The sequence below is a fragment of the Macaca fascicularis genome, chromosome 1 (assembly GCF_037993035.2).
Source record: "Macaca fascicularis isolate 582-1 chromosome 1, T2T-MFA8v1.1".
Lineage (NCBI taxonomy): Eukaryota > Metazoa > Chordata > Mammalia > Primates > Cercopithecidae > Macaca > Macaca fascicularis.
The window spans coordinates 125,385,658-125,401,652 of record NC_088375.1 but is presented as its reverse complement, the minus strand read 5'-3'; positions in this window follow the sequence as shown (position 1 = coordinate 125,401,652).

Sequence of the window (15,995 nt, the reverse complement as noted above, 5' to 3'; positions counted from 1 at the left end):
CTTTCTTTTTTTTTTTTTTTTTTTTGAGATGGGGTCTCACTGTGTCACCCAGGCTGGAGTGCAGTAGTGCAATCTCAGCTCACTGAACCTCCTCCTCCTGGGTTTAAGCGACTCTCCTGCATCAGCCCCCAGACTAGCTGGGACTACAGCGCACCACCACGCCCAACTAGTTTTTGTATTTTTAGTAGAGACGGGGTTTCACCATGTTGGTCAGGCTGGTCTCGAACTCCTGACCTCGTGATCCGCCTGCCTCAACCTCCCATAGTCCTGGGATTACAGGCACGAGCCACTGTGCCTGGCCTTCTTTTTTTTTTCTTTGAGACAGTCTCACTCTGTCACCCAGGCTGGAGTGCAGTGGTGCAATCTCAGCTCACTGCAACCTCTGCCTCCTGGGTTCAAGCGATTCTCCTGCCTCAGCCCTGAGTACCTGGGATTACAGGCACGTGCTACCACACTCGGCTAATTTGTGTGCCACCACACTCGGCTAATTTTTGTATTTTTAGTAGAGACGAGGTTTCACCATGTTGGCCAGGCTGGTCTCAAACCGCTGACCTTAAGTAATCCTCCCGCCATGGCCTCCCAAAGTGCTGGGATTACAGGCACATGCTACTGTACCCAGCCGAGGAAACATTTCTAAGAAAAATACGTATGCATTCAGAAAAACAACACACAAAAGCTGAACTACAAAATTTCAATTGCCTAGTCAATAACTCCTGGAAGAAAGTCTTCATTATGAACCCTCTTAATGATAAGTGACAGGCAAATAAATATAAACATAATTGAATGTTACCCAGGATCTTGATATTGAAAACAAAACAAGCCAACAAACAATGCATTACAGAGTGTATAAATTGAAAAAGTAGGCAGATACGTTATATCCTGGAAGTAGTCTCGCAATTATTTTGCTAGTATAGTTCATTTAAGAAACCACTTCTAAATCTTTATGCTAAACAAGAAGTTTTGAGAACCAATATCCTTTTTTTTTTTAACTTCATTTTTTATCCCATTTGCAACAGTTTTATCAGTTAGAACCTTTTCCCCATGGACTCATATTCTGAAACTTTAGGAATTAATTACATTTTCTCTCTCTCTCTCTCTCTCTCTCTCTCTCTCTCTCTCTCTCTCTCTCTCCCTCTCTCTCTCTCTCTCTCTCTCTCTCTCTCTCTCTCTCTCTCTCTTTCTTTCTTTCTTTCTTTCTTTCTTTTTGAGACAGTATTGCTATGTCGCCCAAGCTGGAGTGTAGTGGGGCAATCATGGCTCTCTGCAGCCTAGACCTCCTGGGCTCAAGCGATCCTTCCACCTCAGCTTCTCCAGTAGCTAAAACTACAGGTGCAAGTCACCATGACCGGCTAATTTTTCTTTTTTTTTTCTTTCTTTTTTTTTTTTTTTTTTTTTTTTTTGTAGAGACGGGGTTTCGTCTTGTTGCCCAGGCTGGTCTTAAAGTCCTGGGCTTAAATGATCCTCTCCCCTTGGCCTTCCAAAGAGCTGGGATTATAGGCATGAGCCACCATGCCCAGCCCAGCATTCTTTAAATATTTAAATCTTCTACTAGCTCTAGAAAGAGTAACTAATCAGGGATAATCTGACAACCGATCACCTGCTAGGGATAGTGCTTGAAAAAAAAGGAAGAGGCCGGGCACAGTGGCTCACGCCTGTAATCCCAGCACTATGGGAGGCCGAGGCGGGCAGATCACGAGGTCAGGAGATCGAGACCATCTTGGCTAATACAGTGAAACCCCATCTCTACTAAAAATATAAAAAATTAGCTGGGCATGGTGGCGGGCGCCTGTAGTCCCAGCTACTCCGGAGGCTGAGGCAGGAGAATGGCTTGAACCCCGGAGGCGGAGCTTGCAGTGAGCTGAGATCCGGCCACTGCACTCCAGCCTGGGCGACAGAGCAAGACTCCATATCAAATAATAATAATAATAATAAGTTTAACCAAGGAGGCAAAGATCTATCCACTGAAAATTATAAAACATTGTTAAAAGAAATTGAAGGTACAAATAAATGGAAAGATATCCCATGTTTATGGTATGGAAGAATAAATATTGTTAAAATGTTCAAAAGGAAGAATGGCTCAGTCCGACGGGCAGGAGACACTTCTGGAAGGAAGGCCATGATGGCTGCCCAGGGAGAGCCCCAGGTCTAGTTCAAACTTGTACTGGTTGGTGGTGGTGGTACTGGAAAAACTACTTTCATGAAACATCATTTGACTGGTGAATTTGAGAGCTATGTAGCCACCTTGGGTGTTGAGTTTCATCACCCAAGTGTTCCACACCAACGGAGAACGTATTAAGTCAATAAATGGGATACAGCCGGCCAGGAGAAATGTGGTGGACAGAGATGGCTGTTATATCCAAGCCGTAGCCCAGTGTGCCATCATAATGTTTGATGTAACATCAAGAATTACACACAAGAATGTGCCTAACTGGTAGAGAGATTTGGTGCCAGTGTGTGAAATCATCACCATCGTGTTGTACGGCAACAAAGTGGATATTAAGGACAGGAAAGTGAAGGCAAAATCTATTGTCTTCCACGGAAAGAAGACTTAGAGTTTGCTCAGACAGCTGATCTCCCGGATGAGGATGATGACCTGTGAGAACAAAGCTGGAGCCCAGTATCAGAAGTATAGTTTTATAGACAGCTTTCCTGTGATGTCAGCAGTGCAAAGTGTGCCTCACCTTTTTATCTAGCTAAGCAGAACATGTGCTTCATTGGTGGGATGCTGAAGGAGATGAAGGGGCTTCGGAGTAAATGTGGTAGTTTAAAAAATACCTTTGCCGGGTGTGGTGGCTCACACCTGTAATCCCAGCACTTTGGGAGGCCGAAGCTGTTGGATCACGAGGTCAGGAGTTCAAGACCAGCCTGGCCAACATAGTGAAACCCCGTCTCTACTAAAAAATACAAAAATTAGCCGGGCATGGGGTTGGGCGCCTGTAGTCACAGCTACTTGGGAGGCTGAGGCCAGAGAATGGCGTGAACCCAGGAGGTGGAGCTTGCAGTGAGCCGAGATCGTGACACTGCGCTCCAACCTGGGTGACAGAGCAAGATTCCGTCTCAGAAGAAAAAAAAAAAAAAAACCTTTGCCAGGCGCAGTAGCTCACGCCTGTAATCCCAGTGCTTTGGGAGGCTGAGGGTGGGTGGATCACAAGGTCAGGAGTTTGAGACCAGCCTGACCAACATGGTGAAACCCCATCTCTACTAAAAATACAAACATTATCCAGGCGTGGCGTTAGGTGCCTGTAATCCCAGCTACTCAGGATGCTGAGGCAGGAGCATCGCTGGAACCTGGGAGACAGAGATTGCAGTGAGCCGAGATTGCACCACTGCGCTCCAGTTTGGGCAACACAGAGAGACTCTGTCCCAAAAATAATAATAATGATAATAATAATAATAATACCTTCGTGGCCAGGCACCACGGCTCACACCTGTAATCCCAGCACTTTGGAAGGCTGAGGCGGGTGGATCATTTGAGATCAGGAGTTCGAGACCAGCTTGGTCAACATGATGAGACCCCACCTCTACTAAAAATACAAAAATTATCTGGGAGTGGTGGTGGGTGCCTGTAATACCAGCTTCTCAGAAAGCTGAGGTAGGAGAATTGCTTGAACCTGGGAGGCGGAGATTGCGGTGAGCTGAGATCATACCACTGCACTCCAGACTAGGAGACAGAGTGAGACTCTCTCTCAAAAAAAAAAAAGAAATCTTGGTTAGGTGACCTGCATATTGAGCTGCTCTGATTCCTTCTTGAGTTGCAAATATAAGACTGCTACAGTGACATCTGAAGGAAGGAAGGAAGGAAGGAAGGAAGGGAGGGAGGGCGGGCGGGCGGGAGGGAGGGGAAAGAAGGAAGGAAGGAAGGAAGGAAGGAAGGAAGGAAGGAAGGAAGGAAGGAAGGGAAGGAAGGGGAAAGAAAGAAAGGAGGGAGGGAGGGAGGGAAGGAAGGAAGGAAGGAAACAAGGAAGGAAGGAAGGAAAGAAAGAAGGAAGGAAGGAAGGAAGGAAGGAAGGAAACAAGGAAGGAAGGAAGGAAGGAAAGAAGGAAGGAAGGAAGGAAGGAAGGAAGGAAGGAAGGAAGGAAGGAAGGAAGGATGGAAGGAAGGAAGGAGAATCCCAATGAGGTATTAGATTGGCTTTGGCATTCATTGAACACAAAAGGAAATGCTTTGCTTATGTTCTTTTTTAAACCTCATAATCTCCCTTAAAACACCTATTAATTATTCCCATTTGAGTGATTAAATAACTTGCCCAAGGTCACACAGCTAGTATGTAGCAGAGACATTCTGACTCATAAAACTTTCTTTTTCTATTCTACTACATTATTATTATTTTTTTATCTTTGAGAGGGAGTCTCACTCTGCCACCTAGGCTGAAGTGCAGTGGTGCAATCTCAGCTCACTTCAAGATCTGCCTCCCCGGTTCAAGCGATTCTCCCGCCTCAGCCTCCTGAGTAGCTAGGATTACAGGCATGCACCACCACACCCAGCTAATTTTTGTATTTTTAGTAGAGACGAGGACTCACCATGTTGGCCAGGCTGGTCTCAAACTCCTGACCTCAGGTGATCTGCCAGCCTCAGCCTCCAAAGTGCTAGGATTAGAGGCATGAGCCACCATGCTCTGCCTCATTCTACCACATTATATTAACTGGAAATTTTATTTTAGTATTTATTTATTTAAGAGACAGAGTCTCACTTTCTCACCCAGGCTAAAGTGTCACCTAGGCTAGAGTATAGTGGCATGATTATAGCTCACTGCAGTCTCAAACTCCTGGGCTCAAACTATCCTCTGGCCTCAGCTTCCTGAGTAGCTGGGACTACAGGTATGAGCCACCTTGCCTGGCTAATTGTTTTAAGAAATTTTGCACCAGACACAGTGGTTGATGCCTGTAATCCCAGTACTTTGGGAGGTCAAGGCGGGAGGATCCCTTGAGCCCAGGAGTTTGAGACCAGACTGGGCAACATAGTGGGACCCCATCTTGACTAAAAATAAAAATTAAAAAAATAGCCGGGCATGGTAACACGTTATCTCAACTACTAGAGAGGCTAAGGCAGGAGGATTGCTTGAGTCTGGAAGGTTGAGGATTGCAGTGACCCATGATTGTGTCACTGTACTCCCTCCCAAAGTGCTGGGATTATAGGCTTAAGCCACGATGCTCAGCCAGAAATTTTAGCTTGAATACAATGGACCCTATTCTGACAAGGTAGAGAAGACAAGAAGTCTTATTAATGTTTATATTCTCCATAACCTATAGCATAGTGCTATTTGCATATTCATTTTCAATGCATAGGAATTCAGCATTGTTCGAAGCAAATATATCACCATTATATTTCTGGGAAAAAGAAGGTGGAAGGAGAGAAAGAAAGAGGCACTGAAACACAAGACATCTGGTACATCTTATCACTTGCACACTTATAAATGCATTGACTGTATATTTGTTTCTTAATGTAACATCAAAGTTTACGTTACAACCTTAATAGCTGGTAGCCTAAGGTATCACCTTTGCTTCTATACTCAGCCCCACTGGTTAAGATTAGATCTTCTTGTCTTTCACTCTAGTTGCTGCAATAGCAGTCAATTGTTCAAAGAGGACAAGGCTTGCTTAGATGAAGGACTGTCCTCAGATCCCAAGATACTGCCTCAATCATTCACCAAATATTAACTGAATGCCAGTTCTGGGTCAGGAACTAGGTTAGGCATCATTTGGAAATGCAGGTTCTTACAAGACAGAATGATTCATTGTGCCTTGTGACTTAAATGCCTATAGGCTAAGGTGGACCTCTTTTAATATGATTCTCAAATGTTATTTCTAAAAAGGAGAATAGAAGTTTTTGGTTTTCCCCAAACAGGAGACAGGAGTCTGAGTACAAGCCCAAGCTAGGAAACTTTGCCTCAAGGAATTCAGGGGAAGTTTGTGGAGCTAAGAGAACGTGTTTTAGAAGCTCCACTCCCATTACTAGAACACGCACATACATACACACATCAAAGAGCTTTGTGCTTCAGAGACAGTAGCACCTAACCAAGATATGGAATTAACCTAAGTGAGGCTTTAGGAGAACAAAGCACCACCACTGCTGCTTCTCCTTTAAACAGATTCAAGGGCCAGGCATGGTGGCTCACACCTGTAATCCCAACATTTTGGGAAGCTGAGAGGGGCAGATCACCTGAGGTCAGGAGTACAAGACCAGCCTGGCCAACATGGAGAAACCCTGTCTCTACTGAAAAATGCAAAAATTAGCAGGGCCTAGTGGTGCATGCCTGTAGTCCCAGCTACTCAGGAGGCTGAGGTAGGAGAATCATTTGAACCCAAGAGGCAAAGGTTGGAGTGAGCCGAGATCGCGCCACTGCACTCCAGTCTGGGCAACAGAGGTAGAATTACCTCAGTCTTCCAGGGCTCCTATCTAGACCTCTAAACAAAAACTTAGTTATACATAAAAGAGATATGCTGTTATTTATATTAAGTAAATATCTGATATATTCTTGAAAATAAAAATAAATAAAATAAATTATTTTGGAAAACATCCACTATAATCAAGTCAGTGAAATATGTCAATTTTTTTTTTGTTTTTTTGAGACGGAGTCTTACTCTGTCACCCAGGCTGGAGTGCAGTGGCACAGTCTTGGCTCACTGCAAGCTCCGCCTCCCAGGTTCACGCCATTCTCCTGTCTCAGCCTCCCGAGTAGCTAGGACTACAGGCGCCCACCACCACGCCCGGCTAATTTTTTGTATCCTTTTTTTTTTTTTTTTTTTAGTAGAGACGAGGTTTCACCCTATTAGCCAGGATGGTCTCCATCTCCTGACCTCGTGATCCGCCTGCCTGGCCTCCCAAAGTGCTGGGATTACAGGTGTGAGCCACCATGCCCGGCCATATGTCAAAATTTTTAAAAGGGGAAACTAAATGTTAGGAAATGTTAGTAATACATAAAGCACATTAAGCATCGTAATTTCAGATAGTTGTTTTAGGATAAGGTTAGAAAGTTTCCAGTAATAAGCTTGTGACCATTTAGTAGAACTTCCTATAAAGATGGAAGAAATGTCATAATCACCAAAACAAGTCTTGATTGGTGTCTTATAAGTTCACATGCCTCCAAAATACTTACGAAAACCCTATTTCAGAAAAAATAAGTATAGCATTAGCATTTCTTTTAGAGTTTGGTCAGTAACTATGCAGGCTCTTTCCAATAAAATTTCAGTTATTTATCTAAAATGGTCATGCAAATACAAATTGAAAAAATGATTTTTGCTTTAGTAATTGTTCTGATCCTAAAAGAATGTACCCAAGGATATCAAGGCAGTCTACCAGATTCTCTGTGTAATCACAAATAATCATCATATTATATATAAATATAATAAAGTATGATACATAGAAGTCTCAGTACTACAAATAACATGAGATTTTGTACAAAAGTTCAAATAGGAACTCCTATCAACCTACCGGTAAAACACAAAAAAATTTGCTCCTTACTTTATTTCATTGTATTTAGTTATTTGAGTCTGGGCCTTGCTTTATTGCCCAGGCTGGAGTGCAGTGGCATGATCTCAGCTCACTGCAACCTCTGCCTCCCAGGCTCAAGCAATCCCCCTACCTCAGCCTCCTCAGTAGCTGAGTCTACAGGCGTCTGTCACCACACACAGCTAATTTTTGTAGAGACAGGGTTTTGCCATGTTGCCCAGACTGGTCTCAAACTCCTGGGCTCAAGTGATCTGCCTGCCTAGGTCTCCCAAAGTGTTGGGATTATAGGCATGAGCCACCTTACCCAGCCCTATTTCTAACTTTAGAATTTCATTTATCGGAATCACACCTGTAATCCCAGCACTTTGAAAGGCTGAGGTGGGCAATCACTTCAGGTTAGGAGTTCCAGACCAGCCTGGCCAACACCATGAAATCTTGTCTCTACAAAAATTAGCTGGGCATGGTGTCGTGCCCCTGTAGTCCCAGCTACAGGAGGCTGAGGCAGGAGGATCATTTGAACCTGGGAGGTGGAGGTTGCAGTGAGCCAAGGTTGCACCACTGCACTCCAGCCTGGGTGACAGAGCAAGACTCTGCCTTGGGAAAAAAAAAAAAAAAAAAAATGCCAGGCACGGTGATTCACACCCAAAGGAATTCCAACACTTTGAAACTGGCCAACACAGTGAAATTCTGTCTCTACTAAAAATACAAAAATTAGGCCAGGCATGGTAGCACATGCCTGTAATTCCAGTACTTTGGGAGGCTGAGGCAGGCAGATCACGAGGTCCGGAGTTTGAGACCAGCCTGGCCAACATGGTGAAGCCCCATTTCTACTAAAAATTAAAAAAGTAGCTGCATGTGGTGGTGGTCACCTGTAATCCCAGCTACTTGGGAGGCTGAGGCAGGAGAATCACCTGAAACCGGAAGGCGGAGGTTGCAGTGAGCCAAGATTGCATCACTGTACTCCAGCCTGGGCAACAAGAGTGGAACTCCATCTCAAAAATAAAAATAAAAATAAAATGCAAAAATAAAAACACAAAAATTAGCTGGGTGTGGTGGCACAAGCCTGTAGTCCCAGCTACTCGGGAGGCTGAGGCAGGAGAATTGCTTGAACCCAGGAGGCAGAGCTTGCAGTGAGCCAAGATCATGCCATTGCACTCCAGCCTGGGTGACAGAGCGAGACTGTCTCAAAAAAAAAAAAAAAGAATTCCATGTATCTGGATACCACATAGCAAAATGGTACCTGTGCTGTCTCAGATACAATAGGTGTTTAATAAATAAATACTCAATATATGAAAACGTTTTCCTTGAGCCAATCCCCTAATTTTTTTTTTTTTTTTTTTTTTTGAGACAGAGTTTTGCTCTTGTTGCATAGGCTAGAGTGCAATGACACGATCTTGGCTCACCACAACCTCCGCCTCCTGGGTTCAAGTGATTCTTCTGCCTCAGTCTCCCGAGTAACTGGGATTACAGGTGTGCACTGCCATGCCTGGCTAATTTTGTATTTTTAGTAGAGATGGGGTTTCTGCATGTTAGTCAGGCTGGTCTCGAACTCCCAACCTCAGGTGATCTGCCCGCCTTGGCCTCCCAAAGTGCTGGGATTACAAGTGTGAGGTACTGCGCCCGGCCTTTTTCTTTTTTCTTTTTTTTTTAAGAGACAGGGTTTCAGTATATTGCCCAGGCTGATCTTGAATTCCTGGTTTCAAACGATTCTCACCTTGGCTTCCAGAGGTGCTAGATTTACAGGACTGGGCACAGCTTTTTTTTTTTTTTTTTTTTTTTTTTTTTTGAGATAGGGTCTCACATGTTTGTAGTGGTGCAATCATAGCTCACTGTAACCTCGAACTCCTGGACTCAAGTGGTCCTCCCATCTAGGACCACTCCTCCCAAGTACCTAGGACTCCAAGGGCATGCCACTGCACCCGACTAATTTTATTTCTTATTTTTGTAGAGATGGGGGTCTCGCTATGTCACCCAGACTGCCCTATCACATAATTTAATGGTGTGAATGCTCATATAGTCATTTACAAGGGCCCAGGAAAAGCAGCAGCCTTCAACAACACATTTAACACCTTGTTCCCTGATCATCCACACTTCCAGTATCTATTTGTGGCAAGAAGGAAAACATGGGGACTCTAAGAAAATCAGACCTAGAAAAATGGGTATGTTCTGTGATGTGGGCAGAGCTTTTAAAAGTTCTTGGTTTTAGGCTGGGTGCAGTGCCTGAAACTTGTAATCCCAGCACTTTGGGAGGCTGAGGCGGGTGGATGGCTTGAGTCTAAGAGTTCAAGATGAGCCTGGGCAACATGACAAGACTGCATCTCTTTAAGAAAAAAAAAATTAGGCAGGGCACAGTGGCTCACGCCTGTAATCTCAGCACTTTGGGTGGCCGAGGTGGGCAGATCACGAAGTCAGGAGTTCGAGACCAGCCTAACCAACCAACATGGTGAAAACCGGTCTCTACTAAAAATACAAAAATTAGCCGGGCGTGGTGGCGGGTGCCTATAATTCCAGCTACTCAGGAGGCTGAGGCAGGAGAATCGCTTGAATCTGGGAGGTAGAGGTTGCAGTGAGCCAAGATCGTCCCACTGCACTCCAGTCTGGGCAACAGAGCAAGACTCTGTCTCAAAATAAATTAATTAATTAATTAATGAAATGAAGTAAATTAGATGGGCGCGTGTATAAAAAATATATAATAATAATAGAAATAAAGTGCACAATAAATGTAATGCACTTGAATCATCACAAAACCATCCCCCATCACCCTCACCCCAGTCCATAGAAAAACTGTCTTCCCCAAAACTGGTCCCTGGCACAAAAATGGTTGGGGACCACTGCTCTAGACAATGCATTCATGTAACTCCCCTCACTGTCATTCACCCTCATAATGTTGTTTTCATTTCCTACATGTGTATGCCTAGAGAAGGAAGAATGTGCTGATCATATAGGTGCAAGTTTTACTTACCTCTATAAACTGGTATCCGTTTTCATACACTGGTCTTATAAGTTTGGATTCTGTGAGTGTACCCAGAGAGATGAATGTGCTATTTGCTGATGAAATCAGTTTCTAAGCCTGCAATGCTGGAAATCAAACTCTGGCTCTGGACTATAGTATACTCACTCAAGTAACGCAACCTCCCAAAGTCTCTTGGGAAATGGCCAAATGACTCTCCAGGCAGCACCCTTCTCCACTGATGACAGGCCAAGTGAGCTCTTTCCTCCATTTTAAAATTTCTACATTTACAATATTACAGTTTTTACTAAAGAACACCAATTCCGGCAAGGCGTGGTGGCTCATGTAATCCCAGCGCTTTGGGAGGCTGAGGTGGGCGGATCACCTGAGGTCAGGAATTTGAGACCAGCCTGGCCAACATGGCGAAACCCCCACTCTACTAAAAAAGTACAAAAATTAGTTGGGTATGGTGGCACCCGCCTGTGATCCCTGCTACTCAGGAGGCTGAGGCAGGAGAATTGTTTGAACCTGGGAGGCGGAGGTTGTGGTGAGCCAAGATCATGCCACTGCACTCCAGCCTGGGCAACAGAGTGAGACTTGGTCTCAAAAAAAAAGAGAGTGCTTCACTTAAAGTGGAGACTGTGCACTGTGGCTCACGCCTATAATCCTAGAACTTTGGGAATCTGAGGCAGGAGAATGGCTTGAGGACAGGAGTTCAAGGCCAGCCTGGGCAACACAGTGAGACTCCATCCCTACAAAATTAAGAAAAAAATTAGCCAGGTGCAGTGTAGTCTTAGCTACTTGGGAGGCTGAGGAATGAGGATGACGAACCCACGAGTTCAAGGTGCCGTGAGCTATGATCCTGCCACTGCACTCCAGCCTGAGTGACAGAGCAAGACCCTGTCTCTAACAACAACAACAACAACAACAACAACAAAAAGTCACAACGTTTGGAGGGAATTATTATAGATTAAAAGAAATTTAGATATACCAAACAAATGCAATGGGTGACACCTATTTCAAAGAAACTGTGGGAAGCAGAATAATAACCCCTCACAGATGTCTATTTCCTTTAGCCAGGCATGATGGTGCGTTGCCTGGAGCCCTAGCTATTCAGTAGGCTGAGGCAGGAGGATTGCTTGACAGGAGTTGGAGGCTGCAGTGAGCTATGATCACTCCAGCCTGGGTCACAAAGCGAGACCCCATCTCAAAAAAAAAGTCCACATCCTAATTCCCAGGACCTGAGAATATGTTACTTGACATGGTAAAAAGAGATTTTGCTTGCATGATTAACTTAAGAGCCTTGAAATGGGGAGAGTATTCTGGGTTATCCAGGTGGGTCCAATATCAGAGAATCCTTACCAGCTGGAGTCACAGGCCAGGGAGATGCAACATTGCTAGCTTTGAAGAAGGGTAACAGAAGCCAAGAAATGTAGCCTTTACAAGTTGGAAAAGGCAAGCAAACAGGTGTCTCCTAGAACATCCAGAAAGGAACACAACTGTGTCAGCACCTTGATTTTAGCACAGTAAGGCTAGGGTCAAACTTCTTTTTTTTTTTTTTTTTTTTTGAGATGGAATCTCACTCTGTCACCCAGGTTGGAGTACAGTGGCACGATCTTGGCTCACTGCAAGCTCCGCCTCCTGGGTTCATGCCGTTCTCATGCCTCAGCCTCCTGAGTAGCGGGGACTACAGGCACCCACCACCACGCACAGCCAATTTTTTGTGTTTTTTAGTGGCGATGGGTTTTCACCGTGTTAGCCAGGATGGTCTCGATCTCCTGACCTCGTGATTCGTGATTCGGGCTGGGGTCAAACTTCTTACCTAGAGAATTAGTTAAATGATAAATGTGTGTAAGTCACTAAATGAGCTGTAATTTGTTACAGTAACAATTGAAATAATACACACACTCAAAAAAGATATGTTGAGACAAACCAGCAAGATTTAAAGAGAGATTTGGCATCAGGCACTGTGGCTCACACCTGCAATCCCAGTACTTTGGCAGGACTAAGGCAGGAGGATCACTTGAACCCAGGAGTTCAAGACCAGCATGGGCAACATAGTGAGACCCCTCTCTCTACAAAAAAATTTTAAAAATTAGCCAGTAGTAGTGCTGCACACCTGTAGTCTATCCACTTGGGAGGTTAAGGTAGGAGGACTGCTTGAACCCAGGAGGAAAAGACTATAGTAAGCCATGATCATGCCACTGCACTCTAGCCTGGGCAACAGAGCAAGATCCTATTTCAAAAAAATTTTAAAATTAACAGGAATTGGGTATCAGATGGAATATTGAGGAAATAGTGTTAATTTTTGATAGAATATGGTAATACTATTTGGGCTTTTTTTTTTTTTTTGAGACGGAGTCTGGCTCTGTCGCCCGGGCTAGAGTGCAGTGGCCGGATCTCAGCTCACTGCAAGCTCCGGCCCCCGAGTTTACGCCATTCTCCTGCCTCAGCCTCCCGAGTAGCTAGGACTACAGGCGCCCGCCGCCTCGCCCGGCTAGTTTTTTGTATTTTTTAGTAGAGACGGGGTTTCACCGTGTTCGCCAGGATGGTCTCGATCTCCTGACCTAGTGATCCGCCCGTCTCGGCCTCCCAAAGTGCTGGGATTATAGGCTTGAGCCACCGCGCCCGGCCCTATTTGGGCTTTTTAAACTTTGTTAGAAATATGCACTGAAGCTCAGGCACGTTGGCTCATACCTGTAATCCCAGCACTTTGGGAGGTCGAGGCAGGTGGATCACTTGAGGTCAGGAGTTCAACACCAGCCTAGCCAACATGGTGAAACCCCATCTCTACTAAAAATAAAAATGCTAGGCATGGTGGCAGATGCCTGTAATCCCAGCTACTCGGGAGGCCGAGGCAGGAGAATCACTTAAAGCCAGGAGGTGGAAGTTGCAGTGAGCCAAGATCATACCACTGCACTCTAGCTTGGGTGACAGAGTGAGACTATGTCACACACACACAAAAAAAAAAAGAAAAAAAGAAAAAATATATATACTGAAGTATTTATAGATGAAATGATACAAGGATGTCTGGGATTTGCTTTATTTTTTATTTTTTTAAGATGGAGTCTTGGCCTTGTTGCCAGGCTGGAGTGCAATGGCACGATCTTGGCTCACTGCAACCTCCACCACCCAGGTTCAAGGGATTCTTTTTCCTGACTCTCAAATAGCTGGGATTACAGGCTCCCGTGACTATGCCCAGCTAATTTTTGTATTTTTAGTACAGACAGGGTTTCACTATCTTGGCAGGCTGGTCTCGAACTCCTGACCTCAGGTGATCCACTCGCCTCGGCCTCCCAAAGTTTTGGGACTATAGGCGTGAGCCATTGCACCCAGCCAGATTTGCTTTAAAATAATACTGTCCTCCTACCTTAAAAAAGGTAAGGGTTCTGAAACCAAGGTCCAAAAATAAAAATAAAAAAATTATTTAAAGGTAGGGGGATAGGACAAATTGGCAAAAAGCTGGTTACTTGTTGAAGCTGGGGACTAGTTACACTATTATTGTGTATACTTGAGATTTTCCATAGGAAGTTAAAAAAAAAAAAAGTGAATTATTTTAGGAGAGAGCACCTATATATTCCAGATCAGCACTGTCCAAAAGAATTTTCTGTGATGATGGCAATGTTCCATATCAGCACTGTCCAATGCTATACCCGCTTACCATAAGGCTTTTGAGCACTTGAAATATAGGAAACATGGCCAGGCGCAGTGGCTCACGCCTGTAATCCCAGCACTTTGGGAGGCTGAGGCATGCAGATCACGAGGTCAGGAGATCGAGACCATGGTGAAACCCCGTCTCTACTAAAAATACAAAAATTAGCCGGGCGTGGTGACGGGCGCCTATAGTCCCAGCTACTCGGGAGGCTGAGGCAGGAGAATGGCGTGAACCTGGGAGGCGGAGCTTGTAGTGAGCTGAGATCACGCCACTGCACTCCAGCCTGGGTGAAAAAAAAAAAAAGAAATATAGCAAACGCAACTAAGGAAGTGAATTTTTCATTTTATCATCATTTTTTAAATATTTTATTTTTTGAGACAGAGTCTTACTCTGTTGCCCAGTCTGGAGTGTAGTATAATCTCGGATCACTGCAGCCTCTGCCTCCTGCGTTCAAGTGATTCTCCTGCCTCAGCTACCCGAGAAGCTGGGCTTACAGGCATGTGCCACCAAATGGCAAATTTTTGTATTTTTGGTAGAGATGGTGTTTCACCATGTTAGCCAGGCTGGTCTTGAACTTCTGACCTCAAGTGATCTGCCTGCCTCAGCCTCCTAAAAACCTGGGATTACAGGCGCGAGCCACCACACCCAGCTGAATTTTTCATTTTAAAATGTAAATAGCCACATGTGGTTAGTGGCTACCATTTACACAGTGCAGCTGGAGATACTGGAAGACAGCCATGCCACCTTACTACCAGAATTTGAAGTTAATAAGCAAGCTCGTGAATGAAGTTAGCCCGCCGAGCCTCTTTTCCCTTTTTGTTAATAGCAGTATGCAGTATCCCAATCCCACTCCAAGTTCTTTCTTACCAGAAGTGGGGCATGAGATCCGGGCTATAGCACAACTTCTTCCTGGCCATAGTGACTGGTCCAGGAAGAAAATAAGCAGAGCTCGGATTGTCATAATCCTTGCTTGGAATGTTCTATATTACGAAGTAAAGCAGCTTCTTCAATTTGGAGTTGTAAGGAGGGAACCCTAGAACTGCTGGCCATCATGTTCCTTTGCCACTCTGAGAATAAAACCAAAATTAGGATAAAAGACAGAGACAGAGTCTTGCTTCTCAAGTACTCAGATCCAGTCAACCCTAAATTCAGCTCCATCCCTTCTTTTCCATGTTTCGGTGAGGTAAGCCAATAACTGCCTTGTTTATGCTATTAATAGTTTTGAGTTAAGTTGTATCACTTGCAACCTAAAATAGTCTTAATGCAAAGCCCCACTCAGTCTGGGCAACACAGTGAAATAGCTTCTCTAGCCAGGCATGCCTGTAGTCCCAGCTACTCGGGAGGCTGAGGTGGGAGGATTATTTGAGCGCAGGAGGTCAAGGCAGTGAGCCGTGATTGTGCCACTGCACCCCAGCCTGGGTGACAGAGTAAGCAGTTTACTGCACCCTTGACCGCCCAGACTCAAACGATTCTCCCCCCTCACCCTCCTGAGTAGCTGGGACCACAAACGGACACCACTGTGCCTGGCTCTATTTTTCACAAAGATGGGGTCTTGTCATCTTGCCCAGCCTGGTCTCCAACTCCTGGGCTCAAGCGATCCTCCCGCCTCAGCCTCCCAAGTAGCTGGGACTACAGGCATGCCACCATGCCTGGCTAATTGTTTTGTATTTTTTGTATAGACAGGGTTTCAACATGTTGGCCAGGCTGGTCTTGAACTCCTGACCTCAAGTGATCCACCCGCCTTGGCCTCCCAAAGTGCTGGGATTACAGGTGTGAGGCATTGTGCCTGGCCTTGATTTTTGCAGAGATGGGGTCTACGTTGCCCAGACTGGTCTCCAACTCCTGGGCTCAAGAGATCTTCCTGCCTAGGCCTCCCGAAGTGCTGGGATTACAGGCATGGGCCATGGTGCCCAGCCCTGCTTTTTTAAATGAAATGATTC